Raw genomic sequence first — 21,676 nt, 5'->3', positions numbered from 1 at the left:
CACATGAAGTGTGAAATTCATCTGCATATTGAGACTGGCCCAAAGAGCAATGTCCAACATAAGAAAAAACAACCAATTTCCGGATTTGGGAGTGCTTGCCAGAATAACTAGTAGACAATTGGGGAAAACACCACAACTCTCCCCATTTCAGTCTCCACTACAGAATCCCATCCCCAGTCACTTGATTGTCTAGTCATAGTCACATGGGACTGAGTTGAGTTCATAAGGTAAATTTGGACTTGAATTATTTGCTCCCCCTTATAGTTGCAATTGTTTAGTGTTTCCTGAAGATGAGGCAATGGGGGAGGGAGGAGGTGCTGGAGGAAAGGACAGAGACTAGACCCATCAGGGTGGTGATCCTGCAGTCATCAAATGTGGGGCCTAGAGAGTCGCTGTGGCACAGAGATCGCACACTGGTGGCTTCATGTATTTGGACTTCATGGCATTTGCCTTTATAGGGGGCATGTACTCTTCAGCCTCCCACAGCCCATCACCTCCGGCTCACCCCCTTGCCTCTGAAGGTCTGTGATCCTCAACTCCTGGGGATTTAACATTGTGGCTTATTGTCTCCTTGTTTTTAAATCGTGAAATATAAACTTATTCATAAAAGTTGGTCCTCAGGAGAATAAACAGACTTTTATCTTTGATTGGTCTCTAAGTCAAAGTGACCTTTATTTTCTGGAGGGCACCAATGAAAAAGTGCCTAGCAAAGTGCGTCAGTGCAGTGCAGGCTTTGGCAAATAATTTTTGCATGAACAAAGGAGTGATGTGATACAGCCAACAATTTCTATTAGAGCTGTTTTCTCTTACCCTCCCCCCGCACCCGCCCCAGGTCCTTCCAAACTGCAGTTTCCCACCACAAAATGGTGGAGGAAAATTTCTATGATCTGGAACCTCATTCACCTGCTTTGGGTGGGACAGGTGCAGCCCAGATTTTTCTCCATCTTTGTTTCAAATTCTCTGTGAAATTAAGGCATAGCTTTTAGGTTGGTCTGAGAGGCCTCTCCATACTGCTCATTCCCGAATATTTTCACGTAAACATTTTAATTTGTGGCAAATCTGTTTGTTTGTTGTGTTTGTCAAGTTAATGTAAACTGTAGTCCATTAGGCCTTGAGATGTGTCTGCTAAATATTTTCAGATGGTTTTTATTTCCTTAGCTAAGAGCTGGATTTGAACCAGAGCTTGGGGTGAAAGGGCAATGTGTAATATACTGAGACATGAAGTTCGACATATGAAATAAAATAATGTAATGTTTTTAATATTTAAGATGGAAAAAAGCAGCAATAAAACATTGTGGAAGGAGGAAAACACGAATACCTGTATATTTTAATTTTAAATGCCTGCAGATGTTGAATTTTAATCAGAGCATGTCAGATTCTGACTCTGACAAAGGCAAAAATGTGAGATCTGTTTTCTTGAATTGCTTCCACATTTCATGCTTCAGATTTTTATTACATATAGCACTGCATCATCATATATTTATGTAAAGTGCCAGCATCCATTGACTTAGCATGTGCATGATGGTTAACATATAAAATAGCGTGCAGCGAAGGAAAGACCCCTTCCCTCTCCCCACGGCATAGATTCTCTCTGTGACCTTGTGGTAAGGAAGGCATTTAACTCCTCTGTGCTTCAGTTTCCCTAAAATCAAAATAGGAACCATCACTCTTATTTCTTTCGAAACTCCATGGGCTTATTTGAAATAGTAATTAATCTATACATTTATTGTACAACATAACAATATCATATATATGTATGTGTGTGTGTACTCAGAAAGATTGAAAGAGAAAAAGAAAACTGGTGAAAATTAGACATATGTATTAAAATCTAAAGTAAATGTACTTTTAGATTTTATGCACATTTATGAGATAGTTTCTATGTCTCTATTTTTTGCATCATATTTTCTAAAGCAGTGTGAAAGCCAATAACCTTAAATTTCATACTGTAATAGTATTACTGAAAACAGTGGATTTATATATACATAATATAGTTCAAAGATAAATCTGTTAAGTACCATTATATTTCTCTCAACAGTTTGAATGTTATAGGATAAGGAAATGAGAAGCAGTTGATTTGGTTGAAGGTCTTCAATATAAATGGTCATTACTCATCTTGCTTCTTGCTCTGAGGGTCTTTTAGGCTAAATGACTCTATATTCTTGTTTCTTTTAAATCTTTCCCCTCTGGTCTCTTTTCAGTTTGGGATCCTCCTTCTCCCTTTTAAGGGGATCTGTGTTGGGTTGTAGTCAATAGCCAGGGGACTTTTGAGAACAGTGAAGTTGAGTGTCCAATGTTGAATTATCTGTTATGTAGCCCCTTTCTTGTTATTCATAATTGTTCAGAGAAGTCTGATATACACACAAATGTTTAGGCAGAAAGCAAAAGGTGGTATTTGGTGTCTAGAAAGATGTGCTGGAGAATATGCACAGCATATTCAGAACAGCAAGGCAATGTGTCTGCTACACTGAGTTAGTGGAAACAAGACTCATAGGCAGCAGTGAGGGGGAAAATTACAGGAGTCTTTCTTCAACCATGCCCTCTACCAAATTACCATCACATACATTTTTATAGACAACATATATTTAATTTTAGTTTTAAGCAACTGCATTTATTTGACTCTTCAGATTTTTATTATTATATTGCAATGAAGAGTTTTTTTCACCAGAAATTCTTCTCAATATTTCAGGAGAAAGGTGGACAGTGAGAAATGAATCATGTGTCGCAAGAGCTCTGTGCACTTAGCCTGGGGGTGGGGGGTGGGGAGGGAGGACTAATCAAGGTGCTTGGATTCCCAGTGCTCCTAGAGCAGTGGTTCTCAACCTTCTGGCCCTTTAAATACAGTTCCTCATGTTGTGACCCAACCATAAAGTTATTTTCATTGCTACTTCATAACTGTAATGTTGCTACTGTTATGAATCGTAACGTAAATATCTGATATGCAGGATGGTCTTAGGCGACCCCTGTGAAAGGGTCGTTCGACCGCCAAAGGGGTCGCTACCCACAGGTTGAGAACCGCTGTCCTAGAGGGACCTGTGCAGCTGCAGGGGAGAAGTGGAAGAGTGCTGGTCCTTCCTGCCTGGATGCCAGGGCTGGAGAAAGAAGGCATGGAGGGAGTAGTGTGCTGATGAGAGATGGAGAAAATCTGTAGCTGTTGTGCATGGAAGATTTAGAAGAGAAATTTAGGTGACTAAATAGGAGTTTCAGAAAGTTAACTGTGAAGAACCCTGTGAAATAAAACCTCCAGCCCCATCATCTAAGAAAACCTACAGTGAAAATACATACTATTCTTCAAGAACTGGATATCGTGCTTCTGAGGTCATTTTTTTTTATTGTCAATTACGATACACACAATCAGCTCTGTCCATCAAATGACATGCACACATCAAGGTTCAGCCCCTGACTTCATCAAGCCTCCTTGATTCCTCTGATGTAAAATTAATTTCTCCTTTATCTCTGTTCCCTTAACCCTTTTCACCTCCATTATTGTGTTTCATAGGAATGTAGATTCTCTGGGTTGAAAGATACTTTAGAGGTGATGAGTCCAAGCTCTCAATCCCCATCTAATGTCTTCATTCGTTCGTTCACTCATTAATTCATTCATTTCATCAAGCCTCCTTGATTCCTCTGATGTAAAATTAATTTCTCCTTTATCTCTGTTCCCTTAACCCTTTTCACCTCCATTATTGTGTTTCATAGGAATGTAGATTCTCTGGGTTGAAAGATACTTTAGAGGTGATGAGTCCAAGCTCTCAATCCCCATCTAATGTCTTCATTCGTTCGTTCACTCATTCATTCATGTAATATTGATTCTCCAGTCACTAAAGTATAGTAGATATGACATAAAAGAAAAATATTTGCTGAGATCTATTGCAGAAAAGCTACACCTTAATGAAGATGGAGACTAAAGAGTTCCATTCTTCTGGCTCCTAAGCCACCCAGGTCTGTCCTTTCACACACCCTTAGCCGGCTTACTCTCCCTTCTTTCAAAGTGGCTCATCCAAACTTTCGTCACTTTTTCAAATTTCTATTCCCATCCCCACTGCCATACAGCTCTTTTAGGAGTTTGAATAAATAACTCTTGGGGATTTAATTTTTGCATAATCCTTGGCAATTTTATGAGGATCATTCATGTTATCTAGCCACATCATTTGGCAGGTAAAAACACACACACACACATATTTAAAGGAGCTATGTGACTTGCATGGATGGTCACATGGCTGGTTCAGGGGTAGACCCTGAGGTAGGCTCTAGATGAGTAGAACCTCTTGTCAATCTTTTGTCCATTAGGCCATTGTGATTAAATAAATGTGCCCCACTCTAAAACACCGTGCAATTCAACTTTATGTAATAGATTAAAGGCTGTTACTAATTTAGAGTTTACACACTCACAAAGGGCTGCTCTGTCAATGTTGCCCGCCTCGCCCCACGGAATTCATTACAAATTAAAACTTCAAATGTGTAGGATGTTCTAAGGCTTTAGAATAGAGAACAAAGATATAGAAGTTCGTCATAAAGAAAGATTCTTAAGCCCCAACAGAAAATTGCTTCTACCTTAAGGACCAATCTTCCCTGTATTTCTGAATTTCATCACAATTGCTAAAATTCCACTGAAGCTTCTATCCCATGAATTAGTATGTTTAAAAGCAAATATCTAGGGACATCTGCTTCCAGTCAAGACGGAATATCAGGAAGTAGATTTACTGTCCTCTCTGAAGCAACCAAAAAATGGACACAAAGTGTGAGAACACAACATCATATGCTTGGGGTTCCTTCCTAAATCATTCCTAGCTTTCACCATGGTTGATTCATTGTCAGTGATAATTACATGATTTTTTCTCTCAACTGATTGTTTCATCCTATAAATATTTCTTCAATCCGCTTCACTAAGTTTGCTGTGTGACAACCAGAAATCTCTTGGCAGCCAAGTAAAGCAGAAGCGGAGCTGAATTCACCATTAATCTCTGGGTCTGTCAAGCTTAACAAAGACTTCTGGTTCTGTCTGCTTGACCTAGAGCCGATGTACAAAAATACACAGAAGTGTCACATTTAATAACATTATTAACCATTTGTGCACAGTAGAAGCATAGTGCAGAAACCTTTTCCCCCCACTAATTTGGTTTCTAGAAATAACTTCATTTCTTAGGATGCATAACTTGGGCAAATCTCAATAGTCCCTTACCTTCAACTATGAAAAATAGTGAGTAAAGCACAAAGTGGTTTGGTCTTCGTTGGAGGAGCTCCTGATCCGGAAGCTGCCTTTTCAGAGATAGGTGAGGGAGATGAGTCAGGATTTCAAAACTGGCTTGAGGTTTTAGAGTTCCACTGTCAGTGTGCTGCAGGAGGCCAGGGAAGCATGCCGGGTAGGTTTCTATGAAGATACTGTGTGCCATCCATGCTAAGGGTCACCATCATGCCCAAAGACACCCAGTTGCCTCTCCAGATATCGGGAGAGAAAGCTTAAGTAAAGGCAGTTTTATGGTGTTGGGTAGTAAATTCTGTAAAATACTTTGGTTTAATTTGTGACTTACTTTGTAAGGAATTGTTTACATGTTGTGTTTGTACTTAAGTCATCGTTTCCTCCCAATGAATGGGAAAAGTGACCTTCACAGACCTCAGTGATGTGAGCGCTCTTGCTCAGGAGTGACAAGTTTCTGATACGCAGAAGAAATGAGTGATATTTCTTGCTTCTCATATGCATGGTTCTGCCTATTGGTGACTTGCTGAATAGCTGTTAAGGTACTAGAACCGATAGATGTGTATAGGGACTTTTTGTGATAAAACTGGCTATTAGTTGAAAAATAATCTGAAAGAAAATGGTTAATAGATTTCAAGAATACTTTTACTATAAAAAGTAGCATCCATGAAGTCAAAAAATAAGGAAATATCTTCTTAAAGCATTCTTTTGAAAATTTTACCAGTGGGGAGAAAATGTATGATTTGGGTAACTAATTTTTCACTAACATTTCTTTCTTTACTTCATATTTTCTATCCCCTTCTTTGATCTAAGATCAACATTGACTTATAGTTTGTAGGTCTGTTATTTTAGAGCTTATCCTCCTTATGACTTTAATTGGTTTTTGAAATAACTACAAAGTAACAAGAGAAGCCACACAGGGAAAGTGCATGCAGGTCTGTGTCTGAGGCACATTTCACACAGACGATGCCTTGAAGGACAGCATCCCATCTCCACTACTGATTTTAGTGGTCGTTATTTTTCTTAGCACCCAGAGGAGTCAACTGCTCTGCTCTGCTTCCCCCTTCTGTGGGCTTAGTACGGTGCTGGATTATTCCTGGGTGGGACAGGGAGAGGTTTGGAGAAAGAAAGAAGGCCATGGAACCAACGGGACATAGCTTTGCTGCTGAAGATCACTTGATATTTTTACTTCAGAATAAAACCACACCTGTTAAGAAAACTGAGACTTAATGAAAAAAATCCTGACCTGATAAACCACACCATGGAATTTTTTATTAGTGTCTTGCTGTATTGTTCTCTCTCACCACCGTCATCTACCATGTGGACACTGAGTTTTAAAAGAATGAATATCAGGTTTCACATTCTAAACCAAGTTAGAGAGGTGTGCTTTGGAAATTTCAAAATAAAGACTTAAAACTGATGCCAAATCAACCAGGGACATGGAATGTATTTAGTTACGTTTAGTTATATTAGATCATCTTGCACACACCCCAAATATCACTTACAGCCTGTTTCCTTATTCTGTCATATTTCCTAGCAACCATTCGCTCCAAAACCATGTGCAAAAAGCCACCCTCCATGATAAAAAGCCCAACTTTAAAAAAATTATATTTTTGCTCCTTTCACAGGACCAATTATGTATGCCACGCAGGAATGACTTGTGGAGTTTCCTTTCTCTTGGCTCATTAAGTCTAGAAATGAAAGTTTGTACATTCTTACCTTTCTTGTTAACTTTCCATCTTCCCAATGCCCCTCATGAGACTTTTGTCTCACATCCTGTGTTCCTTTCTCAAACCAGATTTGCCCCACCTTCTGGGGCTCTCAGAAGGCCTTTCTATCAAGCTAGCTTAGCTTATGTAACAGATGTGTGTGAGCTGGTGAATTATGCAGTTATGAATCAACCCAGTGTTTCCACCAATAGCTCATTTGACCTATCGCCAGTCATCCTCCTTGTGCGCTGGCTCCCTGTAAGGGACTGAGACAGCAAGGGATGGAGACAAGCTGCGAAGCGAAGGCCCCAGAACCACAGGGAACCAGATCCCACCCTTTATTACAACCAAATGGGCAGCAGGTCACCCTGATCATCTGAGAAGAGACTCATCCAAGTTACCTTCTCCTACTAATGGCTCTCTTTTCAGGGTGTCCTTAGCTGAAAATTTCCTCCTGTACATTAGCCAGACGTATTTTCCTGTTTGATATGCCCAAGAGCTGTGTTCTGTGTTTGCTTCAAATTCCTCAGAAAGCCTTAAAAAAAAAGTATCAGAAAATAATTTAGTTTGATCTTCACCCAAGGTAATTAAGGCACTTAGAGTATGGAAAGTGCTGATGCCCAGTGTATCTGCTTTAATATAGGCTTGTGCTGTTGTGCTTCATAATTCTGCAGATCACTGGCTTTGCCTCTTTTTTAAAAAAATGAAGCTGTGATTGGTGACCAGTTACCTTTCTTTATACAACACTAGAGGCTAGAGGCCCAGTGCACGAATTCACCCACAGGTGGGGTCCAGTCGCCTCGGCTCCAATCAAGGCAGATCAGGGCCGGGCCTGTTGGGAGGAGGAGATGGTGAGAGGTTGGCTGGCTGGCCCGCCCTAATTGGGACCCAATCAGGGCCGGGCATGCAGGGGGGAGGGGCTGCGAGAGGTTGGCCAGCCAGCCCCATCCCCTGATTGGGCCGGTTCGCTGGCTGCAGTGGGCATCATAGTGACTGGTTGTTCCGGTCATTATGGTGTTTCAGTCGCTGGCTTTTTATATACAGAGATGCTAATGCTTTTTAAAAGTTAATTTCTTGTAATACTAGCTCCTCATGATCTTTAGAGGCATTATATTGAATATTGGCTCTTTGGTCACATAAGTTTGCAAAACACATTTTGAAATAAATTACATAGGTGTGTTTTTTTTAATGTCTTAAATACTAACGTTCTTTGGATGGTGGAGGTTGGTGTATGTGTGGGGGTGCTGGGGAGACTAGGTAGGAGTTCTCAATGTCCTTCACCTTTTTTCTGCAAAGAGCCTTCCAGGGGGATCAGCATGCCCTGGAACATACTTGGGAAACACTGTCTTGCACTATGCTCCTGGGTACCACAAATATGAGAATGAATATGCTTAAGTGAGAATTACTACATCTTAATGATTTTAGACTAGAGCATTTATGAACACCCCTGGTGTTGACCTTTTTTTACATTGTATATCCTTTTTCCCAGAATTCAGATTTCAAGATCTTTATTACTGTTTTCTTCTACATGTTTTGGTGTGCGGAGATGTTCCCTTTAAAGCACAGAGCAGGTAAACAGTTTTATTTCCCAGAGACGGGCTCTGTGCTCCTCTGCCTGGAATGAAGCCACTCCCAAGCCCTCAGGAGCCTGTAAGCAGGAGTGGGTGTCAGTATCCCCCATCATTTAGCCACCGTGCCTAGAAATTCTGATTCAATAGGTACGGGGTGGGGCCTGGGCATATGTATTTCATAAAACACCTATAGGTGTGTGTGTGTTTTTTGTTTTTTTATGTGAGCTCCTACCTGTCTAGATATTTGACAAATTTTTAAGTTAAATTAATTGGGTATTCAACCCTAAGAAAGGTGCTGTTTATACTTTTTTTATGTAGCAAATAAATTTCTATCAAAATACAATACAAGGATATTTAAATATAGTCATATTTCTTTAGACACCTTTTTTTTGGGGGGGGGCATAATTTTCTCTGTCTTCAGAATGCTTTTTCCCTCTCAATGTTTCTCTGCCCCTTTTCAGATCAGTCTGCCTCTGTTCATTTCTTTGACTCTGTGTGTGTGTGTGTGTGTGTGTGTGTGTGTGTGTGTGTGTACACGCCTGCTTTTGTCTCTCCGTGTGACTTTGCCTCCTACAGCCGCATGCATGTGGTGTCTCCATCAGCTCAGCTGGGCTCCTCTCAGCTTCCTGCAGTTTACACAGGTGTCTGGCTCTTGGGGCCAGCGTGGTCTGTTTCCTCCCTTCCTCGCAGGCCTCTCTGGCATGCATCGCCTCCTCCAGCCCATGCATTCTGTCTGTCTTCCCTCTATCCCACAAGGACAGGAATGCCAAAGGCTGGGCCAGACAGATGGTTTGGAATCCTGATAATGGGTGTGCCCACAGGGAGCAACCTCCCCAGAAGAATCCATGGCACTTTCCAGTAGGGAAAGGAGAAGGGTTTGCATTATTCTAAAAAGGCTTCTTGTCATCCAACCTTATCTCACCTTCTCCATCCCTCCCCTTGCCCCCTTTTATGTTTTTCTCATTTCCAAACAAATTCCTCCTTCTTCATTTTGTTGCATTTGGGCTTTTGCTCCCATTTTATTCTTTTTTCTCCTTTTCTTCCCTCCCTCTCCCCTGCCCCCTCCTCCTTTACGTCTGTCCCTCTCTTCTTTTGAATTCAAGTGTTTTTCTTCTATGATGGGGGTGGGAAACGTTTAGCCAGCAGGCCATATAAGGCCAGCAAAATCATTCAGACAGGTCCTGCCAAGGCATTAGAGGTGAGTTAATTAAATGTTTGACCTAATATAGCAGGCTAACTTCTAAGTTGGTAATTTTGTATGGCTCACGAATGACGTTGTAAATATCCAATGGCTCTTGGCTAAAAAAATGTTCCCCACCCCTGCTCTGTGACAAAGAAGTTAAAATCATTCAGCTAGAAAGGCATCCCTGGGACAGACAGGAGGATATGAAATTGACACTGAGATAATTTCTCTGTTATTCTCCAACGAGAGTCTATCAGGGGTGGGCAAACTTTTTGACTCGGGCCACAATGGGTTCTTAAACTGGACCGGAGGGCCGGAACAAAAGCATGGATGGAGTGTTTGTGTGAACTAATATAAATTCAAAGTAAACATCATTACATAAAAGGGTACGGTCTTTTCTTTTTTTAGTTTTATTCATTTCAAACGGGCCGGATCCGGCCTGCGGGCTGTAGTTTGCCCACGGCTGGTCTAGATGCAGCCAGATTAGTGAGGTCTCCCCCATCTCAAATGTGCCATTTGTATAGAAATAATATAAATCTTAGGAATTTACTCCAGACAAGACACAAACATGAATGGGTGCTCTGGAGCACTGGGGTTCACAGTAGGAAACTGAACACACAGGGAAGAGAAAAAACTTTAAAAATATTTATAGACAAAGACGTTATGGGAACTCTAAAAAGACATTTATTTGGGGGGATTGCTGTGTGGATGAGATGCTCCAGCTCATGGGGGGATTGATTGGGGGCAATCGAGCTGTTTTTGCTGTGCGTCCACATGCTGTTAAACTGCCTTCCATGAAGTGTCCAAAGTCAGACTATTTCTCAAAGCTCAGCTTAAATAGCCCCCTTTCCTCAAAGCCTTTCCTGACCTCCATCCCCACCGCTCAACTGTGATTGGGGGCAATCGAGCTGTTTTTGCTGTGCGTCCACATGCTGTCATGCAAATTTAATAAAACTGCCTTCCATGAAGTGTCCAAAGTCGGACTATTTCTCCAAGCTCAGCTTAAATAGCCCCCTTTCCTCAAAACCTTTCCTGATGGCCACCCCCACCGCTCAACTCTCATGGGGCCTTAATTTGCCTCTCATGCAGTAATCACCACTGTCACCTCTATTCCATCCTAATAAATGTGGGCAAGTTAGTTCTTCAACCAGACCACCCATACGATTTTTAGGGGCAGAATCCATGTTAAACTCATTTTTTCTTCCCCTGAAACATCTAATGTGGTATGCCATAAGGAACAGGCACTCAACAGTTTCCTGTTGAATCAACTTGGATGAATTGAATAGACAAAGCCTGAGTGACTTTGGAATCTTTCTGAAGTTTTTGGTGTAGAAGCAATTGAAAATTCCAGATCTGAGAAAAAAGAAATATAAAGTGAGCAGGTAAAATGTCATTGCATCAATGCTAACAGCTTTATAGAAGCTCGGAATTGTTTAGGGAAGGTCCCTGGATGGAAATGCTAAATCCCTAAGGAGAGACTTAAGGAGAATGGCTCTACCACTCAGCCCATCTAAGGAGTGTGTTAACATGCCTCCACCCCAGGTGAAGTTTTTGTTTTCAACAGATTACTCCCCCTGCTAGGATTTTGTCACATATGACTTGAGTGCCCATTAACCTGGGCTAAATAACTGCATTTTAGATCTTTTTCAGGTAAAGCCTTCACCTTTGGGGAGCATTTAGTTGTCAAATTTGCAGTTTTGTGGTATTTCAACTCTTAGTGAAAGAATATTTTCAAGGTTGCAAAATATTGCTACTTGCCAAGTCTAAAATTTAATGTTCCACTCTCCTCACTTGACTTTTATTTGCTTAGGATTTCAGATGAAGCCTTCTTATGTGAGGCTCATGTCTAGAGGGCAGGTCAAGGAGGACTTCCTAATTCTGTTAGGATGCTGGCAAGCATTCTCTTGGGACAACAGGCCCTCAAACACTTTGCTTCATGGAATTCTTGTGAGCATCACTAAAGGCATTTTCTTAGAAACTGCAGGTAATATTTTTATTTGAACCCTTACCTCTTTTCTTTTCTTTTTTTAAATATATTTTTACTAGAGGCCCAGTGCACAAAAATTTGTGCACTGGGGGGGGGCAGGTGTCCCTCAGCCAGGCCTGCACCCTCTCACAGTCCGGGAACCCTCAGGGGATGTCCATCTGCTGGCTTAGGTCCACTCCCCAGGGGATTGGGCCTAAGCCGGCAGTCAGACATCCCTCTCGCAGCCCTGGAGCCCTTGGGGGAGCCTGCAGGGAGTGGGCCTAAGCTATCAGTCTGACATCCTTAGCGCTGCCACAGAGGCAGGAGAGGCTCCGCCACTGCTGCTGTGCTCGCAGCCATCAGCCCAACTTGTGGCTGAGCAGAGCTCCCCCTGTGGGAGCACACTGACCACCAGGGGGTAGCTCTTGCATTAAGCGTCTGCTCCCTGGTGGTCAGTGCGCATAATAGAGACTGGTCGTTCCTGGTTGTTCTGCTGTTAGGGTCAATTTGCATATTACCCTTTTATTATATAGGATTGATTTTAGAGAGGAAGGGAGAGGGAGAGAGAAAAAGAAACATCAATGATGAGAAATAATTATTGATTGGCTGCCTCCTGCATGCCCCACACTGGGGATTGAGCCTGGAACCTGGACATGTGCCCTTGACCGAATCAAGCCTGGAACCCTTCAGTCCGCAGGCTGATGCTCTAACCACTGAGCCAAACCATCTAGGACTAACCTCTTTTCTTTTTGTAAATTCTGCCTGAAACAGTACGGAGAGTGGCTCCCAGGCATCTGCTTGTGCTCCTACGTAACCTTGCAGTTTCAAGGAATCATTTTGAGATTAAAATTTCCACCTAACATTTTTAATGTGTGAACTTCTAGAAAGAACCTTTAATGCCAAATGTTTCAAAAGTTTTTCCACGAGTACTTATCAGAGAACAGTTTTACCCTGGTAGAGAGTTCTTGAAGAGCAATGTATGAGGACAAACCACGGGAAGTTGAGAAGTTAGAGTAGGTCACACACTCGGAAGCCCAGCCAGTTGGACTGGGGTCAGAGTTTGGCTGGTCTACAGCTGGAAACTGATTCTCAGCACTCACCCCAGATCTACTGAATCAGAATATCTGGGGCTGGGGCCCAGCAATTACATTTTAACAAGCTCTGCTGGAGACTCCAGTGCATGCTCCAATTGGAGAACCACTGCTGCGGAAGATTGGTACACAGGTTTTGAAGGGTCTGTGTACCAAGCTGTGCAGGGACCAAAAGGTCAAGAAGCAATGCAGAGAACATTTTAATGAACTTTGAAGCCTGTTCCATAGCTCTGGTCTTTCCCTGAGATTGACAACTTTGTGGGAGTTGAAAAAGTTAGGAGTTACATTTCAAGCACATAATAAGTGGAAAAGACCTATGTACACTCATGACAGAATGAGAGTAAAACACCATATGAAGATAGTGGTGACGATGACCTTGAAGACCACTGGGAAGGGTACTGGGGATCCCTTCTTTGAGAATCACACTTGGACCACACTTTGAGAATCACTGTTTTATGCAAAGGGCTATTTGTATCAAGTTTTATTCATCAGTTGTTTAGGTGGAATCATTTAGACAATTACTCCCAATGTCATTTCTAATGGTTTTATATATCAATTAGTCTTCTTTTAAATTATAAACTACTGTATGTGTATATATGGTCTCCAGGGTTTCTGATTTTAGGTCTAAATACTATGTGTTTGATGGGTGCAGAAATGCAGACATAGTTACTTAATAATTTGGTCGAATTGGTATTTTTAAAGTATATCTCTTTGTAAAAAAGGAGGAGAAGGAACATTAGGTCATTTTCTGGTCTTACTACAGGCAGATTTAACCCAGAAAGATTATTGACAGAACGTTTTTAAACAAAAAGTTATTTTTGCTTAAAAAACAATTTAAAAACAATTTTTATAACATATTCATTCAGATTTTTAAAATACTTTGAATAGTATAGTCTTAGCTAATATATATATATATATTTTAATTTAGCATTCACTGCTTCTGTTCTTAGTACCAGAAAACCTGGGCTTGAATCCCAAGTGCACACCGAATTGGCTGTGTGAACTTGGACAGCATTTTATACTCTATGTTTGGTCTCCTTATCTATAAAATGTGGAAAATAATACTTACCTCTAATTCTTGTAATGTTGGAATGAGATAATCCTTTGGGTGCTTAGTACAGTCTCTGCACATGATAGTTGGTCAATATCTGTTGGACAAATAATTGTTGAAAGAACTCTAAATATTGTTCACTTTATGAATGACTCTTCTTAACACAATTAATGTTGACTGAAATACAAAAATCACTTTTGGAAAGTTGATTCTGTGTCTTTTTTTATTTAACCATCTACATTTGCTTCAGTTACTTTTTATATACTTTTCTAAGTGTTTCACATCTGGGCCTTGCAATGTGTATATGATGTGTTTTTCAGGTAGAAACATCAATTATCAGGGCGATGTATGCACCACCCTATGCTCCCTGCACTTGTATCCTATTCTGAGTCCCCAAATTAAGTAAACATATTGTGATATTATTACAGCTTCCTCTGAGTTATTGCTTTCTTATATTAATCATAATCTTCTGGGGATTGCAACCCAGGCTTTTCACAAAGCACCCATTTTGGAGATGTTTTAGGTACTAAGCTTGCCTTAAAATTTTTCCAGTCTGTGTCTTCACTTTAAAAATGAAAATTAGCTAACAGACTGTCATGAGAGCGTTACCTCTTCTACAACTGTTCTCACTCTCTCCACACCTGACATTAGGCACATGTGCCTGAGAATGACCCTTGGTTTCTTCTATGACTCATTGTTAATCATTATAAGGAATAGCTCCATCAGTTCATAAATTTGAAGTAAACTCAATTTCCCACACAGTCTGTCAAGTGATCATCAGCAAGCTGTTTGGGTTGATTCATAAGCTCTTAAACTCCCATTATTTGGAGGAGATGTGGGGTATATTGACAAACAAATTTGCACATTCTAGGTTTATTCAAACAAGGCCTTTGCTATCCTCCAGAATACTGTATATACTGGTAAGCTGACCTTCTGACAGACATCTAGTTCATGACTAAATATTTAAAATCTGAGCCCATTAGGTAAGTGCAGTTTATCTGAATCGCATGTTGAAATGAGAGAATACATTTGGAAGGTTCTTGCTCAGTATAAAGTCAGTATTGCTTCCTAAGAATCTATTGTGAACCAAGATCACTTAGCTAGGGTTTGCTATAAACATACACAAAGCCACCAAACATGGGCATGATAGTAAACCACAGGGAGTTGGATAATTTAAAAAATACATAGCATCCTTGCCCTAGCTGGTTTGGCTCAGTGAATAGAGTAGGCTTGTGGACTGAAGGGTCCCAGGTTCAATTCCGGTCAAGGGCACATGCTGGGGTTACAGGCTTGATCCTCAGTGGGGGGCATGCAGGAGGCAGCTGATCAATGATTCTCTCTCATCATTGAGGTTTCTATCTCTCCCTCTCCCTTCCTCTCTGAAATCAATAAAAATATATATTTAAAAAAATACATAGCATCCTTGCTCTGTGAGGCAGAAATTATTTATCCAGGCATTTCTTGACTATTCCTGCATATTTATTTTTCCAGAAGCCTTTTAGGATTATATTACAATTTTTAAAAAATTGTGCTTTTGTTGTAACTGCGCATCTCAACATTTGTCCAGTCTTCTCTCATGGAACGCAGGAAGTTTTTCACGTAGGTTGTTTTTGCCTTGGTGAATGGAACTTTTACATTATGTTTTTTGGTTTTTTTGGGGGGGGCGGGGTTCTCTTGTAATACTTTAAATTTATTTATTTTACCCTTGAAATAAAACACATATCATATTGACCACATTAAGGTGTGATTTAAGTTAATCTGGAAAAAGCTTGGTTTTCTTTTCCCATGAAGAAATTTTAAACCAATGTCATACATGCCTATGGAAATAAAAGTATAGAAGTTCAAGTGATAAGAAGTTCTAAAATCCACAGGCTTGCTTCCAGAGATGTTCATTTTTATTCTTTTTAGAATTAATTTTGTTGAGGTATAATTTACACATAATAAAATTTGCTCATTTTAAGTGTATGGCATACATTGATTTTATATATTCTAGTGTGTGCAGTAGTATCTGATGGCCTTAACTTGCATTTTCTTCATGATGAATGCTGTTGAACATCTTTTCATGTGCCTATTTGTCATCCTTATATCTTCATTGGTGAAGTGTCTATTGGAAAATTTCATTAGGTGTATTAGTTTGATTCGTTTTAACAAATGCCTATAGTCATACAACTGCCAGGGCAAGCAAGGTAGAGAAAGTTTCCCTCACCCCAAAAAGTGCCCTTGTGCCCCTTTGCAAACTACTCTGTCCTCCATCTCCCTTGCCTGGCAACCACCATCCACTTTCTGTAACTTTTCCTTTTTTCTGTTCTAAAATTTCATACACAAGGAATTATTATAGTGTGTAGTCTTTTGTGTCTGGCTTCTTTTTTCTACAAAATGATTTTGAGAATCACCCAGGCTGCTGTGTGTATAAGTAATTCACTTATTTTTATTGCTGATTAGCATTCCAATATATAGATAAGCCACCACTTGTTTATCCATTCACCAGTTGATGGACAATTTCATTGTTTCCAGTGTTTGACTATTATGGGTGAACCTGCTATGAGAATTCTTGTAAAAGTCTTTGTGTGGACATATGTCTTAACTTCTTTTGGATAGACACCCAGGCATTGAATTTCTGGGTCATATGGTAAGTAAATGCCTACCTTTAAAATAAACTGCCAACATTTTTCCAAAGTGTCAATACAGTTGACACTCAAAGAAGAAATATATGAGAACTTCAGTTATTCCACACCTTTGCTAACAATTGGTATAATATACATTGATTTTATGTAATCTGTGTGTAGTAGTATTTGATGGTCTTAATTTGCATTTTCTTAATGATGAATGATGTTGAACATCTTTTCATGTGCCTATTTGTCATCCATATATCCTCTTTGGTGAAGTGTCTATTGAAAAATTTTATTAGGAGTATTTTTATTAGGTTACCTTTGTATTATTGAATCATAGGAGTTATCTGTATATTCTCGATATTAAGTCTACAATCAGTCTTATATTTTACCAATATTTTTTCTTCACCTGTGGTTTGTTTTTTCGTTTCCTTAATATCTTTCAAGGAACACAAATCTTTAATTTTGATGACTATTTATCAGTGTTTCTCTTTTATGGATTGTGCATTTTTGTGTGTGTGTGTCCTATCAAAGAAATCTTTGCCTAAGGGAACAGCAATTACAGCCCCAACAAAGTAGACTAGTTCCTGAGCCTTTGAGGAAGGGCAAGGTTGGTGTGCCTAGAGCAGGCTGAGTGTGATGAAGAGTGGTGGGAAATGAGAACAAGGGAAAAGAAACCTCTGCATGATTAAAATCACAAAGGTTTTCTTCTGAAAATCGTATAGTTTCAGCTCTTACCTTTAGGTGTACAATACATTTAAGTGAATTTCTGTGTATTGTGGTAAAGATCAAAGTTGTTTTACATATAATTGTCCAATTATTACAGCACTATTTATGAATAACCTAAAATCTTTGTTGAAAATCAGTTGACTTTATACATGAGCATCTATGTATCTGGGCTATTTTCTGTTTCATTTGGAAATGAGAACAAGGGAAAAGAAACCTCTGCATGATTAAGATCACAAAGGTTTTCTTCTGAAAATCGTATAGTTTCAGCTCTTACCTTTAGGTGTACAATTCATTTAAGTGAATTTCTGCGTATTGTGGTAAAGATCAAATTGTTTTACATATAATTGTCCAATTATTACAGCATTATTTATGAATAACCTAAAATCTTTGTTGAAAATCAGTTGACTTTATACATGAGCCTCTATGTATTTGGGCTATTTTCTGTTTCATTTATATATATGTTTATCCTTATGCCAATAACCACAATGTCTTAATTACTGTAGTTCTAATCTCCCAATGTTCTATTTGCATCATTTCTATATTTCCTGTTTTTCTTCATCTCACAGTCAAGCTTTCCTCTGCCTTCTTGAACAATGCAGTGTATTTAACCCCTACAGCCTAATTACGGACTTTCTGTCATTTCGGGGTCTTTCCTATTGATTTTTCTCTTGGTTATGAGTCATATTCCACTCATTCTTTGCATGATGGTAATTTTTGATTGGATGCCAAACATAATGAGCTTTTCATGATAGGTGGCTGCATTTCATATTTCTTTAAATAATGTTCGATTTTGTTTATGCAGAGTTAAGTTACTTGGATTTAGTTGGATCATTATGAGCCATTTATTTGTTAGGTTGGGTCCAGAGAAGCCATTAGTATAGGGCTAACTGAGCCCCAATATGCTTTCTCTTGATTTCACCTGATGGCCATCTATTACAAGGTCTTTCCGCTCTCCCTGGGATAACTGCAGTTATTCTCACTTCTGTATGAACCCCAGAAACTGTTGTGCTTATTTGTTCCAATCATTCTTTCCTCCAGCTTACACCTGGCAAATAAGTACTCAGCCTGTTCTTTTAACTATTTCCCTAAAGTTAAATACTTATTATGTCACTTTCCTTTGATATATCAAATAGAATATTATCTATTGGATAAAAAACGGTTTAGGTTAAGCCATAGTTCCCTGTTTTTTGGTCCTGCTCTGTAGAGACAACTATTTTAATTACGTTAGTGGTTACCTCCATTCTGCTAAATAATATACTTATATTTTTGTTTCTTTTATCAATATTATTAGACACGATCTGTTGATTCCCTCCTATGAGAGATATGGGTTTGGTTCTTTTATACCCGTGGTCGGCAAACTGCGGCTCTGCTCGTGAGCCACATGCGGCTCTTTGGCCCCTTGAGAGTGGCTCTTCCGAAGCCTTAGGAGTACCCTAATTAAGTTAATAACAATGTACCTACCTATATAGTTTAAGTTTAAAAAATTTGGCTCTCAAAAGAAATTTCAATTGTTGTACTGTTGATATTTGGCTCTGTTGACTAATGAGTTTGCCGACCACTGTAAATGTCATCTTCCCCTTCTTTCTCCTGACAATAGGATAATATCATGGTTTTTAATTCCTTTACTTCAGTCTATGTTTCTTGTTCCATCTATTACAGTGCCTCTTGACTCCCATTTTTTTTTTTAGGAAGAGGATGTTATCACTCTTATTCTTCCCGCCATATCCCTTCACATTCCACCTCCAGACCTCTCTCCACTATATTTTGAAATTGTCAAGGCTGATAATTACTCTCTGCTCTGTAAGCATAATTGCCTTCTATGCTTTATTGAACCCCCTAAATTTCAGGTTAGGTTATTTGTATATAAGTTTTGTTCACCACAGAGCTAGTATTATGGACGATTATATTTTTTTTCTTGGTGGTTTTCCAGTGTTATGACCCCATATTTTTCAAAGGACAATATTCCTAGTACCAAATATCTTTTTTTCTTTGGTAGACAATCCTTTTTAGATCTCTCTGGAAGTATTCGGGATATTATCTTCAACCTTGGTATGTTGAAAAATGCACAATGACATACCTAAGTATAGATTGTTCTCGTTTTAGCTTACCTGGAACTTGGTGAATCATACTTTTATGACATGTTACGCTTTAGCTCTGAGAAACTTAGTGATATTATTTCTTTTATAAGTTCATCTTTTTGACTTCCTTTTTCTTCTTTCCTGTGTTGATTTTCTGTGCATCTGGATTGAATGTCTATGTATGTTATCTCCCCTTGCTTATATTTTCTGCTTTTAGTTCTGCTTTCTGGAGATTTATTCAATTTTATCCTTTAACTTTAATTATTTTATTTTAGCATTCACCTTGTCAAACTTTAAAAGGTCTTCATTTTTTCTGGTGGTTATTTATGCATAAGTTTGAAGGATAAAATGTTTGTTTCACTCATTAATGTTAGATTTCTTTAATTCATCTAGATTTCTCCATTTCTTTAGAGTTCGTATTTATTTCTCTTTGATGTTGCAGATTATTCTCAAGTGATCCTTGGTTGTCCATGTATACCCATGAGTGAGGTTAGAAAGCATGACTGGGAGCTCTGTATGCCTTCGCTTTAGTGTGAGGGCCACTGGTCATCATACCGGAGAACCTAAATATAGGACTGAGGACTTATTCCAGTTTTTGATAGTTCCTTTTGTTGTTTTATTGGTTTGCATTATAATTTTAAACATTATACTTAAACTTGTACTTTTTGGCTCTTGTATTAGAATAGGCACAGTAATAGCCTCTACTCTTCTATTTCCCACATTCCATCAGTTATGTCTTTAATTTCACATTGTCAAAGTTTGATCTGTAACTACATTTGAGTGATTTCCTTATAATCTTATTTTATAATTTGAACCATGTTGCTTATATACAATATTATGACCACATAAATATTGTTCACCATGGAGCCAAGTATTTTATTTCCCTCTCTATGGGTCCAAAGTTATGTCCATCTCACCAAATAGCAAATATCCAAATCCAAAGTTTGACCTTTTCTTGCATTCCACTGAATGTTAGCAATTAGTTCACATTGATTTTGCTTCGAATTGGATCATGACTTTCTTATTCTGTTGTATTTTTCCTTGAATTTCCACTTGCCATTCTTTTTTCTTTTGGGAGAAGAAACATATGCTTTCTTCACTATTCACTAATATTATCCAGGTCCTTAGTTATTCTGTCTTTTGCTTGGAATCCACTCTTTTCCCCCCAACAATAAATTTTTGGAGCTGTGAATGATTTTGCTTTGTATTTTAAAAACGAATCTGCTATAAAATTTATTTTATATCCAAAATGTCTTGTAAGAAAATCTTAAAACATGTTCCCCCACTTGCAAGACAATCTAGTTTACATACAGTTAGCTTAAAAATAACAAGATCCATGAGGACATTGTTGGTGGATTAATTATCACAAGATTGGGGGGCAAATTCAATTTTTAAGGACAAAACATTCCAACACGAGGACTTTCCAATAACAAATATACACAGTCTTGAGGTCACAGGTTACAGTCCATGGAAAATAATTGCTTGAAAATCATTGGAAACTCTTTTTCCCTCTTGGTAAACAGACTAGATAAAAACTAAATTCCTTGATGACAAGATACAAATAAGTATAAATTAAATTATACAGAGACTTCACCCGCTTGGCTATGGCTCTTTGTTCCTCTATGTACATTTTTCAACCTTCTCCTTCATCTTTAAAACAAAGGGTTGTGTCAACAATCTTTTTGGCTTTCATGGTTCTAGTTTAAATACCATTTTGCCTCATGACATACGGTTTCACCAGCAATTTTAAACAAGGCTAAATCAAAATATTTGGGGTTTATAATTTCCTGTTTATTTGAAGCCAACTGTTCTAATTTAGAATAATTGCTTTCAAGGCCTGTTGTCCAACAGTCATTCTAGATTTCTCTTTATTGGTCTCCTTGGACTTCAAGCTGTCTCCTTTCGTATTGTTAACTCTCAATTTACTGGACAATGTTCTCATGTAACTCCTTAGGGTCTTCCTTGTGTTCTCATATATCTGAAAATACCTTCATTTGGCCCTCCTCATTGTGATTTATAGTTTGACTTGGTATAGAATTTTAGGTTAAAAAGAAGGGTTTTGGCATTTTGATTTGTTTATGTGCTGTTTATAATTTAGTTTTCTTTGTCACATGCTGTAAGGTCAATTTTTTGTATATGTTATCTGGACACTTGCAAAGGACGTATATTTTCTGTTAATAAAGTATTGAGTTTGATAAATATTTATTATAGACATATTTTAAATTACTTAATTTAGATTTTTTACATTCTTTATTTGTGTCTATTTGCTCCATCAAGAAGTCTGAAAGACATGTTCTTCTTATGTTCTTCTTATATATTACTTAGCATATTAATACCAACAAAATATTCTTATTGCAAAATATACTCTTTATTAATACAAAATGAACCAATTCCCAATTTGCCCCCTTAAGTGTTTTTTGTTAAATCCTTGCCTGAGAGAGAGAGGATTTAGAGAGAGAGAGAGAGAGAGAGAGAGAGAGAGAGAGAGAGAGAAA

The sequence above is a fragment of the Myotis brandtii genome, unplaced genomic scaffold (genome assembly GCF_000412655.1).
Source record: "Myotis brandtii unplaced genomic scaffold, ASM41265v1 scaffold413, whole genome shotgun sequence".
In the NCBI taxonomy this organism is placed as follows: Eukaryota; Metazoa; Chordata; class Mammalia; order Chiroptera; family Vespertilionidae; genus Myotis; species Myotis brandtii.
Note: the sequence above shows the minus strand (reverse complement) of the source record.